Here is a 15,563-nt window from a genome sequence, read left to right as displayed (position 1 = left end):
CTGCTGCTAAAAACATCTTTTCACAATTGCCTCTCTTCATAAATCTTCCATGTCACCCCCTTGGTTTTAAAATGGGGCCACGTGTCCCAGGTGGGCACGACCCAGGTGTCAGCACCTGACCCGGCCGGCCTCCCACCTCCTTCAAGGCCAGCCCTTCCTGTCCCTGCACTTTGCGCTCTTTCCCCCTTTCTCTTGGCCTCTGCGCGTCTCTCTTCCCTCTGGATGCCTGCGTCCCCCAGTCTCTCTGAGGAAATCTCGCTCATCTGAAGCCCCCGCGTCTGCACCCCAGAATCCCTCGGAGTCGCTTCTGCTTGACTGTAACCACCCCTGTGGTCGATGGGCGCCTTAGAGCAGGGACGCTCTTCATCTTTGCATCGTTGGTCCTTAGTGCTGGGTTTGGTTTATAGTAATGATGGTTGAATTAATTTGATATGTAGAAGTTGATGGCTTACAAATAATATCACCTTTTCTCTCTTTTCCACTGAATTCGGAACATTGGAGACTGATGCTGAAATCAAACAGAGGACGAGACCAAAATACCAGCTTTACTGCTGGTGAAGTTAGAAGCTGCAGCATAGATGCCGGTCAAACCAGGTTTCCTAGGGCTTTGCTCCAAGACCATTGTTGGGATGAGTCAGCTGGGGACAGCTGGGTTTTCTAGAGCAGATCTGTTTACCCAGAATCACCTCCTCACTCCTCGAGGCAGAGACAACCCTCCAGACTCACCCCCCAGGTTGGGCCTGGGCCAGGGCCAGGGCCACATGCGCTGGCGCTGTGGATGCTGCGCTGGGTGGACGCAGCTGCTCTGGGGACACACCCATCCCAGAGAGACGCCTGGAGGAGCCCAGCCTCTCACTCAGCTCCTCATTCCCAATCCACCTGTTGGGTAAGTCGCTCCTCCACCAAGAGAGGGGACGTGGGGGAGAGGAATGTATTCCCTCAGTACCTTCCCAAGGTGGAGTTTCTGTTTGTGGGCCCAGAGGACAGAACCGAGGGAGAGAGGGTGTTAGGCAGGGTCTTATAATTAACACAAAGCATTTCTTACTGATCTGAGCAGAAATGACGACTGGGACGTACTGAGCATTACTGTGAATCCTGCTGGGTGGGAAAATGACATTATGGTTATTTTAGAAAAAATGGTGTTTTATTTAATTTTTATTAGAGTATAGTTGATATACAATGTTGTGTTATGCTAGTTTCAGATGTACAGCAAAGTGAATCAGTTATACATATACATATAGCCACTCTTTTTTTTTTTCAATTCTTTTCCCATATAGGCCATTACAGAGGATTGAGTAGAGTTCCCTGTGCAATACAGCAGGTTCTTATTACTTATCTATTTTATATACAGTAGTGTGTAGATGTCAATCCCAATCTCCTAATTTGTCCCTCCACCGCCCCCCCTTATCCCCTGGTAACCGTCAGTTTGTTTTCTACATCTGTGACTCTACTTCTGTTTTGTAAATAAGTTCATTTGTACCCCTTTTTTTTAGATTCCACATATAAGCGATATCATACGATATTTGTCTTTCTCTGTCTGACTTACTTCACTCAGTATGACAATCTCTAGGTCCATCCACATTGCTGTAATGGCATTATTTTGCTCTTTTTTATGGCTGAGTAATATTCCATTGTATATATGTACCACATCTTTATCCAGTCCTGTGTTGATGGACATTTAGGTTGCTTCCATGTCCTGTTCCATGTTCCACTATTGTAAATAGTGCTGCAATGAACATTGGGGTGTATGTATTTTTGAATTAGAGTTTTCTCCAGATATATGCCCAGGAATGGGATTTCTGGGTCATATGGTAGTTCTGTTTTTAGTCTTTTAAGGCACCTCCATACTGTTCTCCATAGTGGCTGTATCAGTTTACATTCCCACCAACAGTGTAGGAGGGTTCCCTTTTCTCCACACCCTATCCGTTAGAAATGCACATTGAGATATGTACGGGTGGAACAATATGGTATCTTAGATTTATTTTAAAATACTTCAGCCAAAACCAAAAACAAAATAAGAGGTGAGGGGAGGAGCAGAAATGGGTGAAATAATCAGCTAAATATTGATAGCACAGGGGTCCATTATGCTATTCCCTTCGATTTTCTGAATGCTTGAAACGTTCCACAACAAAGTTTTATATGAAAGGATATTGGGGAGCTCAGGGAATCTCTGAGTTGTCTACCAAACCAGGATGGGAGGTAAGGCATCCAGGAGTGACACCCCAAGCCATCCACAGGAGGGTGACCGACAGAGGCAGCCTCTGGGTCCCCCACTACTGCCGTGTCCAGGAACCAGATGCAGCGGTAACCTCCGTCCTCTGCAGCCAGAATGGAGCTTCTTCGGACGACTGGCTTCTAGAGCAAAGTCTGGGGCAGGAGCGGGATTGGCTGAGCCTGGGTCACCAGGCCCCCACGTCCTGCCCTGACCGGGGCGGTGAGCCTTGGGCAGCTGCACTTCTCTGGTGGGAGGTGGGCTCTGCCTCGTCCAGTGCAGGAAGGGGAATCCATCTTTAAAAAGAAGGGTTACTTTCCACGGCGAAGAGGAAGTGGTTCTCCCACCCTTTGAAACGCGTTTCCATTTCCATCAGGTTTTCACTGTAGCCTCTGCAGCATTAGCTCTTGCGCCATTCTCCTCATTTTACAAGTATTTTCATAGCCGTTTTCCTATAATTCTAGTAATATTGTGTTTGTCGTTTACATGGTGTTCTCACACTCATTCTCCACAACAACCGTGTGAGTCAGAATCCTCCCATGTTACAGATAAGACGCACCCAAGTCCCCAGGGCTTTGAGGAGGTGACCTCAGACTTCAAAACCGAGAGTCCCACCCTGAGACCAGCCTGTGTCATTTCCACTGCGATGCAACCAAACTTATGACTATGACTTTGGGCCAGGTTTTGAGCACATATTCTTCTTTATCTCAATCTAATCGAGAGCCAAAAAGTCATAGATTTTTGTCCTCCTTCGGTAACTTTTTGGGACAGTTTTTCTCAGTCCTTTGAGGCTTGTCACAAGCAAACACAAGAATACCAGAAATTCTATGAGCAGTTAGAATTTCAGAGAGAGCTGTAAACTTGCTATCGCTTCTAGGCAACATCGAAGAATACCCGTTTTAAGATCCCTGTCGATCAGTTGGCGGCTCCCATAGAAGCCCGCTGAGTTAATTGTCAAAGAATCTGAAGTATGAAATAGGTTTAAAGGCGATTTTAAACCTGGAAAACAGATTGGTGGTGCGGGACACTGTTGGACCCCAAATACCAAAAATCAACTGAGATGCTCGCCTGCGATTCCCTGCAGCCTCCCCGAGGAGTGTTTACACAGGGCACCTGGAAAGGGACGGAGCTCTGCAAAGTGTCAGGGAGGGGCTGGTGCTCTGCATGCAAAGAACTGGCCTCAGCACATTCCAAGGGAAAAAGTGGAGAAAAAGTATGACGCGATGTCAAAAGAAGGTACGGGCCCAGCAAGCTCTCCCCTGCTGCTTAATACAGGAAATATTTCCCAAACATCTCGGCTAATCCTGCACCAATACAATGAGAAATGAGCCCGTCTGGCAGCCAAGCAGTTATTAAACAAGGACAAGAAAATATTCCCGCCCATAGCAACGGAGCCAAAGATAACAGCGGGGAATAGTGAAGCTGCAGAGAAAAGGCAGATACAAAACATTCAATCCTGGGAGCCCCCCAAGGCGACTGACGTGTGAGAAAAAGAAAGGGCCGCGTTATGCCCAAGAAGCTGAGCAATGCTCTCGTGCCCTGTGGGCACGCTCCCTTCCCTCGTAAACCCCAGGACGTCACGTATGGCCAGGATCCACGGGAACTTGGCCTCAGGAAAGAGAAAGATAGGCGGTAGAAATGACAGGCAGGACTGAACCGGGGCCACACCTTGAGGCTTTCCGAGCTGGTAACTGGCCTGTTGATGCAGCAGACATGGAAGGCAGGAAGATGCACGCTGCGTTCTCATGGGCAGGAACACGGGGTCCACAAACACTGTGGGTGGTGCAAACTTCACGTAGCAGAGGGAGACTTGCTTTCCAATAAATACTCCTCTTCAATGCCCCTTTCTTATCAAAGCGCTCACTTTCCCAGTGTTCTTCCAAGCTCTCTGTTCAAGGTGGGAGGGAACTCCTCCTGGGTAGACAATCTCTCACCGACACCTTGTGGCTACATCCAAGGGGAGCTGTTCCATTTGTCTTTAATGAAGAGGTTGAGTTCCTGCTTCGGGCTTCGGAGGCAGCAGTAGCAGCTAGTGAGACGTGGAGCCGGGGGGCGGCAGGGGAGGCAGGATGAAGTGGAAAAGTACTGCTACTTCACAGCTGTACTACTGTAAGTAACAGTAAGTACTGTAAGTACTGTAAATAACGGTAGTAGTACTTTTACTACTTTAAAAGTACTTATGTTATTTGTCACTGCGACAAACATGTTGGAGAATCTTGGAATTTTATGGCTGAATGCATTTTTAGAAATCATCCAGTGGGCTTGTTTTACAGAAGGGAAACTGAGGCTGAGAGTTTAAAATTGTTTGTTCAGGAGGAGCCTGGCCCTGTCCTCCCGGCTTCTGGGTCAGGGCACCGTTCACGGTATCATTCTACCTAGTCCCCTCCTTCAACTGAGAAATACATAAACTAGACTCATATTATTTTAGGGTTCTTTTAGGAAGAAAATGAAAAATCTTCCCTGTCTTGGCGACCTGCCCACAAATTGTTAGCTTCATTGGTCCACAGCAAAATTATCCAAGTTCCTTTAAGTCATCCTTGCAATGTTTTTAATTTTTAAGAAATTAAGCCCCTGTAATTCTATATGGAGGTGAACTGTGTACCGGCAACACCAGTTCCAGATCCACCCACTCTCTTCCCCTATGGGCACACTCCCTTCCCAGTACATCTGTCTCCTACAGAGGGGCTGTCCATATGATGAGAAAACCACAGGCTGAAGAGTACAAAGTTATCTCAACAGTTAGTTCTTTGCTCTAGACCACGGATGACTGCCCTCACACACCTTGAGTGCCCCCTGCTCTCCAGAGACTGAACTGACCTACTTTGGCACCACGTGAAGGTCACACCTGGGTCTCCGACACACACGGTGAGGAATGCAGCCTCGGGAGTCAGACAGCTCTCAACTGTGCAAATGACACACCCTCTTTGGGCCTCAGTTTCCTCATCTGTAAAACAAGGGTCAAAATAGTGGCTCCCGGGACTTCCCTCGTGGTGCAGTGATTAAGAATCTGCCTGCCAGTGCAGGGGACATGGGTTCGAGCCCTGGTCCGGGAAGATCCCACATGCCGCAGAGCAACTAAGCCCGTGCACCACAACTACTGAGCCCGCGCGCCTAGAGCCCGTGCTCCGCAACAAGAGAAGCCACCGCAATGAGAAGCCCGCGCACCGCAACGAAGAGTAGCCCCCGCTCGCTGCAACTAGAGAAAGCCCGCGCGCAGCAACGAAGACCCAGTGCAGCCAAGAATAAATAAATAAATTAATTTTTTGAAAAAATGCCTCCCGCAAGGGTGATGAAGGGCCAATGCAGATGTAATGAGAGAGTCCATTTAAAAGAGGGCTTGGCAGAGAAAAATTGCTAACTATCATTATTTCTGTGACTATTGAACTCAAAAAAAATGTAAGGAAAAAAATGGGGATATTAGATTTCTGCCAACAGCCTGGTCCATTTATTTTTAAGAGCATTGGCTTATCTCCAGATTTCAAGTTGCTGGGGACAGTTTTACAAACTTTTAATCAGTTGCTTTCTCTGCAACTCCAATTTCAATCTTGTGTGCATGGAAAGGGGTGGTGCAGTATGCTGAGACTATAGCTCTCCCTTACCTAAGGGCTACGGGCACCCAGATGTCTCCTCTCATCAGTATTGATGTATAATCTCTTGACGCTTCTTAAATATGTTTAGCTAAGACCTCCTTTAACATTTTCAAAAGGAACACACACACACACACACACACACACAAATATAGAAACAATTGAGCAAAAGTAGTTTTGCCAGAGCTTAAAAAGTACCCCATCCTTACCTTGTTGTCCTTGATACGACCTGGACAGTCAACAACTTCGAACTCATGGCAGGTTTGGGTTGGCCCAGCTGCCAAGTTGGGCAAGAATTCAATTCCTCCTGGAACTTTCTCCACAGCCCTTTTTCCAGCTGAGGGCTGGTGTCCATCTCCTCTGGACCCTCCCTCTAGGTCCCACCCTGTTCTGGTCCCTTAAGTGAGAGGGACCCTTTGTGTCTGTCTCTGGGCTTTGAGCCAGCCTTCCCTCTAACCTCTCTCCTGGAGTTTTCCGTGGTTCCAGATTCCACCTTTGCTTTTGATCCTTTCCTCTCTGCCTGTTCTATTTCTGTGCAATTTTTATTTGGCTGAAGCACGTCCACCCGCCAGAAATGAACACTTGTTCTCCCCTTCTCAAAGGCTTCCGGTCTTCATCCATCATCGAACATAGCAGTAGGCTCTGGCCTCTGTGACAGCCACAGCCTGCCTTACATCTCCTCGTTTCAGACCTTGACTTCCCTTTACCACCACCCATTAGGTTCTCCTTCCCTGTGATCTAATTTGTTGTGAGCAAATATACTGGGACCTGATTTGCTGGACAGAAATGATGGACAGCTCCTTTTCTCAATGACTGATCAAATCTTTTCTGCTTCGCTTTTTCGGTACTACCCCCTTCCTCAAATTCCCTTTGTTGACTCATTCCTCTGGAGGCTTTAAGAATCTTCTGAAATTCTGACATAAGTTAATAGAATTGAGCACATTATGCACATACTGTATCTTCCACATATAGCAGATGGAAAAAGACATCATTTCCACCTGAAGAGTATGAGGCTTATTCCTTGTCACTTGGTTGAACAAGGATTTATTTACTCCTTGGGTACTTGCTGAGGTGATGGATGGGAAGTGTCACTGCCTTAGGTAACCCAGTTACCTGCTGCCAGTTGTAACCAGTTTGCTGAAAGAGCGATAAAGCAAGGCCCCGATACCGTCCAGGTCACAGCATATTGTAGAAAATAGTAATTGTATTATTACCAAAGAGATCCAGATACTTTAGCCCCTGGGGGGCTCTGCCTTCTCCAGGCCTCACACAGTTGCCCTGAGAGCTGAGGGAATTATTATCTCAGCTCATCCTAACGCGTGTTGCTCAGGCCCAGGAGTGGGGAACCTCGGCTCGAGGTTTCCAGTGGGAGTACCTTAATTGTGTATTTACACCACTGCCCATCAAACCTTCTCCATCCAATCTCCCTGCTCCAAGTCCGAAGGAAGTCTTGGCAGATCCCTTTGCTCTCCTAGGTACTTTCAGGCATAGTCTCATTTTCCATCTAATTAAAAAATATAGGACTTCCCTGGTGGCCCAGTGGTTAAGACTCCGTGCTTCCACTACAGGGCACATGGGTTCGATCCTTGGTTGGGGAAATAAGATCCCACATGCTGTGCGGCGCGGCCAAAAAAAAAAAAGATAAAATAAAAAATATATATATATAATCTCTTACCCATTTCGAAGCTTCTCCCCTTGCCCACAGAAGGCTCAGAACCTGCAGCAGGCTGCTGGGCTGTCTTTGTCCCCTGCTCCACCTTCCTTCCGATGAGTTTGGGTGGAAAGAAAGGAAGAGATGAGGGTGGCCTTGCCTGGTGCTGTTGACACTGGGGTTGGTGAATGCTGTGTGGCAGACACCCCAGTGCTGACTTTCTGCTGGGACACCACTGCACCCCGCCCCCCACACCCTTTCCTCTGGGTCACCTCACCCTGGAAGGCAGCCGCTCTTTAACTGACGCCTCAGTGCTGACCCCTCAGCCAAAGGGAAAGCTCAGTCAGGCTGCATCACTATTGGCGGACACGGAGCTGCTTCCCCTGCAATTCCTTGCCTGTGTCTTTGCATCACAGGAGGCACCAGCCCACCTCCCACCTTCGGGCTTCCCACATGACAGGGAGACACCAGTCTTCGGATCCAGAGACAAAGGATAAGTTCTTCCAAAATCCCTCCAGGCATCCCTCCAGCCCCTGGTAGCCCTGGGTCTGTGTTTCCCATTCAAAGCCCCTCAGCAGACCAGCAGCCCACCCCATCCATATGTCAGGAGAAAGAGGAGAAAATGAATATGGAGGCAGGTTGCTGATAAGACTGGTGGGGAGTTTTTTGTTTCTTTCAGTTTTAAGAATTAAACCAAGCTTTCACTTTTGTGAACCATCAGCAGTACTTACTGCAGCCTGCAATGAATATTCATTAAAGTCTGTCCTTGAAGAAGCGGCATTGCTGCCCAAGTCTGTTTTGAATCCAGTACAGCTCTCTTTGTGCTGTTTCTGCAGCACCAAAGTCCTCATGTAAAACCTTTCTCAGAGTCCAGGTTAGGCTTTTTACTACTACTCGTGCCCTGGATGCTGTAACCTGTCTTTTAACACATCGTCAGAGACCCCTGAGATTCTCAAATGATTACATTTCAAATGTGAGAATTGTAATGCCTTCCAGGAAAAAGATGTTTTTCTTAGCCATACTCAGCAAATCCCACGCAATATATTGAATGATCTGCATGAAAATGTTTGGGGCGGTGCATTTCCTCAGAGGGCAGGCCGCCACATTCCTTACCTACGAATAAAGCTCTCTAGGTGGCACAAAGAGGTAATGCCCAGACTGAAATCTCCGGAGGCCAAGTTTTCTCCAGTTGATATTCCCCTCACAGCTGCTACTACCCTGTGGAATGGGCACCCGCTCTTATCACAGCAGAACCAGGGCTAGAAGCCAGGGCATTAGAGGAGCGGCACTGTCACACTCTCCTTGGAGCTCCTGCAGTGGCAATATTTTATAAACGTTACAGAGCCAGTCATTCCGAATATACAGAGATGGGAAAAAAAACAGTAAGCAGGAAATAAAAACAAACAGAACAACAACAAGAAAAAGAAAAAATAACAAACAAAAAACCCAATCTCCTCACCCCAACACCCAGAACTGGGAGCAAATCCTTTCACCAAATGTGCTGTTGGTGATGTCAGAGAGGAATGTCCTACCAGAGGCTGTTAAAAGCATTTAGAAGGTCATATAAATGGAATCGTACCGTATGTAAACTTTTTTCTTTTTTTTAATGGCCACACTGCGCAGCTTGTGGGACCTTAGTCATGGTGGACATCGGATCCAGTTATTCCCATTGGATGAGGCTCACAAAACTGAAGTTCTGCATTTGATGTTGCAGCTTAAGGAGTTAGGAAGGGCTTTTATCTTACAGTTTGATTGGTCGGATGAAACATGGATCAAAAGGTGATCCATGGGGAGCGAGCTGGAAATGCCAGACTTGCCTTGGTTTAATGTGGAAGAATGGATGCAGTGGCTTAGGGAGATAGAAATGTTAGATAGATTTGTCATTTAAGACCCACTCACCCCCCCTTGAGAGTCCAGAAGACATACTTTCACCACTGTTATGAGGGATAAATGTGTGACCAGAGCCCTGGCATCCTTGGAGAGCTCTGTGATTGCTCTTCTCTGAAGGACTGACCTCAGAGTAGAAACTGCAGCCACTGAGTTGTCCTTATTCTATTACGAATACTTGTTTGTGTGTGTGTGTGTTACATGATATGGAAGATGTATCATAGTGTTGGTGTATTAATAATATTACATCATAGTATTTAAGTTGCAGGATATCAAGGAGAAGAGTAAACATCACCCAAGGACCTTACATCCTCTTCTGGGGAAACAGTTAGTGCATTTTCAGTTCTAGGCAGGATCGCTGTATCATATTAGATGGAAGGGTGATCTTGTTATTGTCTTCATTTGGAGCTTAGTTATGGCTTAAAGAGATGTGTGTGAGTGTCAGGTTGACAAGGGGTGGTCTTGTGATGGTTAATATTATGTGTTAACTTGGCTGGGCCACAATGCCCAAATATCTGATCAAACACTACACTGGACGTTTCTGGGAGTGTGGTGTTGGAGAGAGTAACATTTACATTGGTGGACTTCGGGTAAAACAGATTGTCCTTCATAATGTGGGTGGACCTCATCCCATGAGGTGAAGGCCTGATGTTTTCGACTATTTGTCCTCCCCAAAATACGTATGTTGAGGCCCTAGCCTCCAATGTGATGGTCTTAAGAGGTGGGGCCTTTGGTAGGTAATTAGGTTTAGATAATCCCATGATGAAATTTGTAATAAGAGAGACACCGGGGCTTTCTTTCTTCCGCAAATGAGGACACAGCAAGTATACAGTCATCTGTAAGCCAGGAAGAGGGCCCTCACCCTCATGCTAGCACCCTGATCTCAGACTTCCTACCCTCTAGAACTGTGAGAGAGAAAAGCTTGTTTTTTAAGCCACCCCATCTATGGTATTTTGTTGTAGCAGCTGAGCAGACACCTGACTAGAACAAAAGACTGACCTCCCCTGAGCAAGAAGGAATTCTGCCAGCAGACGGCATTTGGACTTGAAACTTGTGTGGGTGTCCAGCTTCTAGACTACCCTGAAGATATTGGATATGCCAGCCTCCATAATCACGCGTGCCAACTCCTCAAAATAATCCTCTCTGTGTATACACACCCTATTGGCTCTGTTTTTCTGGAGAACTCTGACTAATGTAGTCACTTTGGAAAACAGTTTGGTGATTTCTTAAAAAGTTAAACATTCACCTTTCACATGACTTAGTCATTCCACTTACCTAAGAGAAATAAGCACACGTTCATACAAGGACTTGTATGTGGGTGCTTATAGCATCTTTATTTCTAATACCTCCAAAACAGAAACCTCTCAAAATGTTCATTAATAGGTGAATTGATAAACTGTGGTATATCCATATAATGGAGTCGTAATTAGCAATAGGAGGGAAGAAATACTGATACACACAACATGATAAATCTCAAATAATTGTGCTGCATGAGTTCTTTTACATAAAATTCTAGAAAATGCAAGCCTGTCCATAGGGTCCGAAAGCAGTTCAGTGGTTGCCAGGAGATGGGAGTGGGGATGGAGGTCCTGAAGGAGCATGAGGAAACTGTTGGAAGTGATGGATGTGTTCATTATCGTGATTGTGGCAGTGGTTTCACACATGTCAAAAACCATCAAATTGTACACTTTAAACATGTGCAGTTTATTGCACGTCAGTTACACCCCAATAAAGCCGTAAGTGCCCCCCGAACAACAACGACAACAAAGCAGATGCAGACCGTACCTTTCTGGTACCCACTGTTTGTGGGATAAAAATCGCTAGTATTTACAGAGCTCTTCATATGTGCCCTGAGCCTCTATATGTTATTTCTTTCAGCATTATTATTTCCTTTTAAGAGAGGAGAGAAGTGAGCTTAGAGAGGTTAAATAACTTGCCCACCTTCTCTAACGTCACCTCTCTATCCAGAAATGTGAGTCCAGAGCCACTGACTATGGACTCTGACCCCACAGCCGTTCTCATGTGGGGCTGAGTATAGGGGAGAGCAAAGAGGGGCGACGGGGGCAAAAATGAGCCTGGGACAGAAACACAGCCTGGCGTGCCAAACTCAGGAGCAAAACCTTTATCCTTCAATTCCATGCATCAAGTCAAGGGTTGCTGTCCATCAGCCAGGTAAGATGAGAATCAGCAAAGAATGGATTGAAATGAAAGGAAGGATAAAAGAATGGGGATAAGAAAGGGATGGAGAGAAGGGAGGGAGGAAGGAAGGTGCAAGCCAGCTCATATCCTCAAGGAATTTAATTATAATTTAAACATAAAAAAGCACACTTCTTGTAGGGCTGGGGACAGTGGGCAGAGACACACAATCTGGAGGCCCAAGGCCTTGACGGATGCGGCTGACGAGGGGTGGGTGGTTGTGAGGCTCAACTGCTCACACTCCTACCGAAGAAAATTCATTTTCTTCGGTACCCACGTCCGAAGGGCAGTTGGGGAAATTCACTCTAGTTTACAGGAATCAGGAATGACCTCTAACACTGCAAGATGATGGATAAAGTGGGAGGACAGAGGGGGATTCAGTCAATGTTTCTTGGAATTTCCTTGGAAATGCTGAAGATACCTTAGGAGGAAACCTTTGTGGACGTTGAGATCATAGCATTATTACCATTCAGAGTACAGATGCTTACCCACAATGGATAATTCCAATGACCTAGAGGGAAATTACTCACACTGGGACAATACAGAGAGACTATCTCAATTACAGCATTTTATAATTATTATCAGTTATAAGTGTATTTAACTTATTGGAAATGTAATAGTATGGCTCCCCAAAACGTAATTTCTTTTCTTTCAAAAACACAAATATGCTTATTTTTCTGAAGACACCAAGAGACGCATTCTGAGTCATGGACTTAAGACAGTCTGTTATGGACTAAAAGTTTGTCCCCACCCCAGATTCATGTGCTGAGGCTCTAACTTCCAATGTGATGGTATTGAGAGGTGGGGTTTTGGGGAGGTAATTAGGTCATGAGGATGGGGCCCTCATATGGGGTTAGTGCCCTTATACAGAGAGACAACAGAGATTCCTCTCTCTCCCCACCAGGTGAGGACATAGTGAAAATGCAGCTGTCTGTAGGCCAGGAAGAGAGCTCTCACCAGGAAGTGAATCAGCTGGATCCTTGATCTGGGACTTCCAGCCTCCAGAACTGTGAGAAAATAAGTGTCTGTTGTTTAAGTCACCCAGTTGTGGTATTTTTGTAATGGCAGCCCCAGCAGATGAAGACACAAGATGACTGCAATTCATTCTTTTAATAAAGCAAATGGAATCTCTTCAAACATCTTAGCTCAACCTACCTGCATAGGAGACAAAGTGACAGGAAGAGAATCTCTAACATACCTGTGACTTTAGGTGAAGCTTCACGTTTGTGACTTTTACTGGACTCAGCTATAAAATGAGGGGCTGAATTCACATGCCCTTAGCCCATCTGGTTCCTGGGGAATCGGTCAGACTGCCCTTTTGTTTACTGTTGGTTGAGTTGTTATGACCTCTACTTCTTCTCAGCCTTAAGGGGTGACAAAGAGACAGGACGATTTCAGTTTTCTATTTCTGGAGGGTTCTCATCTATCTTCAAGTTTTATGTGATTTCTTACCTTCAAGAACAGATTTTCCTGGGACTTCCCTGGCGGTCCAGTGGTTAAGACTCCATGCTGCACTTCCACTGCAGGGGGTGTGGGTTCGATCCCTGGTTGGGGAACTAAGATCCCGCATGCCATGCAGCGTGGCCAAAAAAAATTTTTTTCCTAAGGTTGAAGCTGATGGAAATAGGTTCCTGCAGCTTTGGAGCAATCATGAACGGTTAATATGTCAAGTGCCTTAGGGAAAGTTTAGCTGCCAGACAACTAGTTCTAAGTTCTTGAAGAGCTAATGCACTAGGGCTAGTTCAGTGACACCTGCTGTCTCTGCTGTGACTTAGAGCTGTTTGTGGTGAGGTGTGCCAGCAACAGGTGTGGAGGCCTCACCTGTCATCAAAGGTAAGCCAACTAGGCCATGCGAAATTGCTCGTGTGTATGGTTGTTCCAGCTCCCCTTTGAATGGCTGTCTGGGGAAGGGCTAGATGGACACTGGAGCCGTCTGGCCCTCTGGGTGGGTGGAGGAAGGTGGAGTGTTTCATGGAATTTCACAGTCCCCTTGACAGGCATAACCTGAGCCATTAGACTGATCTCATCCATCTTGATGTTATTTCTCTCAACAAGCAATAACCTTAGCTTTCCATGGCTTGTGGTTTCTGTAAGCTGGGAATGAATTCCTTGACTCTGAGTGAAGGTGTCCAGTTTGAAACAGTAAAAAAATATTTAGTCCATAAAGACATTTTGTCATCAGGGAGTGCCCTGTATTTGGAAGAGTCCAGTGGATAAAAGTCGCTTTGGAAATCCTTGTGGAGCCAGAGGAGTGATTTGTCAGCCACTCAGGCATTCTTATAACCAACATTTATTAAGCATCTGTTGTGTACTAGACCCTATGCAACAAATGTCAGATACCAGAGGTGAACATATACAGGTCTTGTTTTCAAGGAACTCATGTATTAGTAAGAGAGATGAAAGCATGAACTGTTCGATTTTTTTAAATTAGTTTTTACTGGAGCATAGTTTCTGCTGTACAGCAAAGTGAATCAGCTATATGTATACATATATCCCCTCTTTCATTGAGTAGAATTCCCTGTTCTATACAGAGATTCTCATTAGTTATCTATTTTATAGATAGTATCAATAGTGTATATATGTCGATCCCAATCTCCCAATTCATCCCACCCCGGCCTTTCCCCTCCTTGGTGTCCATACGTTTGTTCTCTACGTCTGTGTCTCTATTTCTGCTTTGCAAATAAGATCATCTATACCATTTTTCTAAATTCCACATATGTGTTAATATATGATATTTGTTTTTCTCTTTCTGACTTACTTCACTCTGTATGACAGTCTCTAGGTCCATCCATGTCTCTGCAGCTGACCCAATTTCATTCATTTTTATGGCTGAGTAATATTCCATTGTATATATGTGCCACATCTTCTTTATCCATTCTTCTGTTGATGGACATTTAGGTTGCTTCCATGTCCTGGCTATTGTAAATAGTGCTGCTATGAACACTGGGGTGCATGTATCTTTTCGAATTAACGTTTTCTCTGGGTATATGCTCAGGAGTGGGATTGCTGGGTCATATAGTAGCTCTATTTTTAGTTTTTTAAGGAACCTCCATACTGTTCTCCATAGTGGCTGTATCAATTTACATTCCCACCAACAGTGCAAGAGGGTTCCCTTTTCTCCACACCCTCTCCAGTATTTATTGTTTGTTGATTTTTTATGAACTGTTAGATTTAATCACATGAAATTGCAGACATTCAACCACTTTGGTCTATTAAAAACCGACAATTTCGTATGGTTCAATCAGATGCTATTGTGTCTTATGTATAACAGGCTGTGGGAACAGAGAGGAATGAGTGGTTAATTTATGTGTTGGATCGTTGTCAAAAGGCTTTACTGAGGAGATAACATTTAACCTTGGCCTGAAAGGGGGAACAAAATTTTGAAAATATTGTAAAAGGTGAGGTGAGAGGAAGTAAGTTGCATTTATGCCATGAATACTTATTGAGCATCTACTATGTGCAGGATGGTATCACACGCTTACGACACAGTGTTCAGCCTATACAGTTGAAAGTCTCTGTCTCCCTGGAATTTACATTCCAAAGAGGGATCCTGGGAATAAACACCTAATTAATTATTTAATTACAGTTCTGATTGGTGCTAAGAAGAAGCAAGTCTGCTAGGAGAGCAAGTTACAGGGGCCTGATCTGACCTGTGGATTCTCCAAGATAAAAAGGAATTAGCCAGAAAGAGATATGGGTGGAGGAGAGCATTCCAGACAGACAAACTGCATGTGCAAAGGCCCTGCAGCAGGCCTAGGGAGCAATGTTCCACCTCTCAGATTTTAATGATCCTAAGAGTATATGTCTCTATGATATGATCCCATTCCCAGGGGCTCTGACACTTGGTAAATACACAGGAGAAGACCTGGGTTCTAAGGTGTAGCCAAATCACCAACAAGGTGACTTGGGTGAAGATATCTTAGCCAGGAGCTATCTGTTTGGAAGGAAAATCAATTAATAAAATAAAAAATGAATGAAAATGAAAGCAAAGCAAATAATTAAGGAGACTGATTTTTTTTCCCCAATTGTT

The 15,563-nt window shown here is 45.3% G+C and overlaps 1 long non-coding RNA gene across 9 annotated transcripts in view; it reads left to right on the top strand.

The window, feature by feature from the left end:
* Positions 1–15,563, top strand: part of LOC132429402 (uncharacterized) — a 285,989-nt gene that overhangs the window by 254,660 nt on the left and 15,766 nt on the right. Inside the window, exon 1 of one of the 9 annotated variants that reach the window (XR_009520337.1) lies at positions 12,533–13,366. The exons of the other annotated variants lie outside the window; for them this stretch is intronic. This is a non-coding gene — a long non-coding RNA (uncharacterized lncRNA). Of the gene's footprint in view, positions 1–12,532; positions 13,367–15,563 lie in introns of those variants that run through there. 9 annotated transcript variants of the gene reach the window in all.

The sequence above is a fragment of the Delphinus delphis genome, chromosome 8, assembly GCF_949987515.2.
Source record: "Delphinus delphis chromosome 8, mDelDel1.2, whole genome shotgun sequence".
NCBI classification, from domain to species: Eukaryota; Metazoa; Chordata; class Mammalia; order Artiodactyla; family Delphinidae; genus Delphinus; species Delphinus delphis.
Note: the sequence above shows the minus strand (reverse complement) of the source record. Positions and strands in the feature narration are given on the sequence as shown.